General features: G+C 43.2%; 1 long non-coding RNA gene across 1 annotated transcript in view; it reads right to left on the bottom strand.

Moving 5' to 3' along the window:
* Nucleotides 1-3,359, bottom strand: part of LOC104989775 — a 10,515-nt gene that overhangs the window by 1,254 nt on the left and 5,902 nt on the right. The gene's annotated exons all lie outside the window — the stretch shown is intronic.

The raw sequence follows: 3,359 nt of genomic DNA, 5'->3' as shown, positions 1-3,359 counted from the left end.
CCTCAGTCTCTTTTCACCCCCGCCCAACCTCCATCTTTCCTAAGAGCCTTCTCCTCAGGTAAGTTTAATCTTCAAGCAGGACTCAAACTCCCTCATATAAATGTGTCAGAGATTGATGACAATAAAGATTGATTTAATAAGAATCAAAGTCGTTAAGAAATGAAACTCTGAGCATAAGGTCTAGCACTGGTGAGTGACGGAGGTAGTATGTATTTGGCCAGCCCTGGAGAATCCCAGGGATGGGGGAGCCTGGTGGGCTGCCGTCTATGGGGTCGCACAGAGTTAGACACGACTGAAGCGACTTAACAGCAGCAGCAGCAGCAACAGCAGAGATCTTGCCTAGGCTTCCCTGGTAGCTCAGATGGTAAAGAATGTGCCTGCAATGCAGGAGACCCGGGTTTGATCCCTCAGTTGGGAAGATCCCCTGGAGGAGGGCATGGCAACCCATTCTGCTACTCTTGCCTAGAGATTTCCATGGACAGAGTCTGGCAGGCTGCAGTCCATAGGGCTCCACAGAGTCGGACACAACTGAAGCAACTAAGCAGCAGCAGCAGAGAGCTTGCCTAAAAACCAGCTGGAAATAGGACTCTGGTTGCTTCTGATGCAAATAGTGTGGCATTCCACGGTCATGATACAACATCAAGTAACACTGTTTTCTTTTTTTTATTGGAGTAAAATGCTTTACAATGTTGCATTAATTTTTGCTGTACAACAAAGTGAGTCAGCTGGTATATACATATATCCCCTCCCTCTTTAGCCTCGCTCCCACCCCTTTCCCATCCCACCCCTCTAGGTCATCACAGAGCACCAAGGTGAGCTCCCCGTGCTATATAGCAGCTTCCCACTGCTGCTGCTGCTGCTAAGTCGCTTCAGTCATGTCCTACTCTGTGTGATCCCATAGACAGCAGCTGCCAGGCTCCGCCATCCCTGGGATTCTCCAGGCAAGAACACTGGAGCGGGTTGCCATTTCCTTCTCCAATGCATGAAAATGAAAGGTGAAAGTGAAGTCGCTCAGTCATGCCCGACCCCCAGGGACCCTATGGACTGCAGCCCACCAGGCTCCTCCATCCATGGGATTTTCCAGGCAAGAGCACTGGAGTGGGGCGCCATTGCCTAGCTAACTATTTTACACATGCTAGTCTATATATGTCAGTGCTTACCTTCCCAGTTTGTCCCACCCTTCCTGTCCCCCCAGTGTCCACATGTTTTCAACACATTATAGAGTGACACCCAGGCAAACTACTCAACTGAAAAAAATATCACTGTAAACACACTCAGTCCATCTTGGATCATCTTGTGTAACAGTTTTCCAATGTACTGAAATGTCTCCATCTAATGTATTGTTCAGATTTAGATTTTTTTGTGTGCTGACATTTGTCTGTCCCTCTAGGCAGCACTTTCCTCTGAGTCAGTACATGGGAAATATTGTCAGACAGCCTCTTGACTATTAAGCATAAATTAATCTTTCCAGGAGTCATTACAAATGTTTTGTTCTGAATGCCTTTAATGTGATTATTGTGGATAATAATAATAGCCATTATGTAACTGGATATTTCCCACATACCAGGTGCTCCTCCTCACGTCGCTGCTCATGCTCACAACAGCCTCCACATTTGTTATTATTATCCCTCTTTCTGGAGTTGAAGAAATCACCCAAGGTCATACAACTGCAAAGAAACTCTCCTAAAAAAAAGCCTGTCAAGGTTTTCATTCCTGCACATGTTAGGGACAATAAAGCAGGAAAGGTACTGTGTTCTGGCTATTACATGGGGCACGTTAAGGCACCAGGTTAATAGATAAGTACCTTTTAAAACCTCTGTGTTCTCTGAAGAATATTTATGAGTCTGGAGGTGAGTCAAGAATGAAACAGCCTATTGAAGAATGTAAGAACTATAATCAGCGCTATGGGACTCAGCAGAAACGGCTTAAACAGAGGAAAGACAGTTCCAATTTAGACTCACCCTTTCCAAAAAGTAGGCGATAATAGAGCACAACCTGACTGGCAACCACAGGTTTAAAGCAAGTGATGTCAGGACCAACCCTCCCTGGCAAACCCAACCTGTCCCAGACAAATTTTCAAGCGCTCACTCTTTACTGGGTGTTATTATTAACCTTGATATCATAGGATAAAGCAGGGATTCAGTCACCAGCGACCCGGGGGCGGCTTAAGTATGGGTCTCCATTCTGTCCTCCCTCCCACTCGCTCCATCACTGCTGCTGGCAAATCAGCCTAAAAATAGTCCTAACTACCACTGGTATACATCATCCCAATCCACAGAGTCCTTTCACATACCTTATTCCATTTAACCCTGTGAAATAAGTATTATTAGTAGCCCCATCTCAAATGGAAGATGGTTCAGAGAGAAGTTGTAACTTTATTTATTTTTTTTTTATTGAAGAATAGTTGAATTACAATGTTGTGTTAATTACTGCTGTACAGCAAAGTGATTCAGTTATACATGTGTACATTCTTTTTCATATTTTTTCCATTATGGTTTATCACAAGATATTGAATACAGTTGCCTGTGCTATATAGTAGGGCCTTGTTATTTATCCATTCTATATATACCAGTCTGCATCTGCTAATCCCCAAATCCCAATCCAAGCCTCTCCCACCCACCTCCTCCTTGGTAACCACCAGTCCGTTTTCTATATCTCTGTTCTGTTTCACAGATAGGTTTATTTGTGTATGACTTACTTTAAATTACTCTGCCAAGAAGGACCAGATCCAGAACCATGTCCAAGTTTTCTGGGTCCTCTCTCTAATTCAAAAGGAGACCAAATGAAATCCCACCAAAGAAAATGTGGCATGTGATATCATTTGCTCTACTTTATCTCCAGCTTTAAGATTAAAATTAATAACAGTCTAGTAGATTTAACGGTTTCCTACCATTAACCTACCCACCTTCAACAAACACATCTAAGCCCCACAGGACTAATATCTTGTAACTTAATTTCATTCATGAGAGTTTGAGCAGAACATTGCTCTCCATCAGTTTCTCTTCCCCCTGCCCCCAGAGGTTTATAGATAATGCACATGAGCATCAGTGTTAGATGTGTACACGAGAAGATAAATCCTCCTACCTGTCCTATGTAGGCCTGGGGTTGATTTTCACTGCTTAGTTACAAACTTCTGAGGGAGACAGCTTTTATAAAGCACACACACACACTCTCAGTGTTCTTTGTCTCTACAGTACAGGCAATAGTACTCAGTCTAACTATTAAGATAGAAGCTCATCCTCAATGGAAACAGCTTCTGTTCATTTAGAAGTGAAAAGCAAGAGAAGAATTTTAAATGACTACAATGACTACTTAGGTTAATGGTCAGTAATCCAAGAACCAATGATCAGGTTTGTGGA

The sequence above is a fragment of the Bison bison genome, unplaced genomic scaffold, assembly GCF_000754665.1.
Source record: "Bison bison bison isolate TAMUID 2011002044 unplaced genomic scaffold, Bison_UMD1.0 scf7180017864163, whole genome shotgun sequence".
Classification (NCBI taxonomy): Eukaryota; Metazoa; Chordata; class Mammalia; order Artiodactyla; family Bovidae; genus Bison; species Bison bison.
This window is presented reverse-complemented; position numbering and strand designations above follow the sequence as displayed.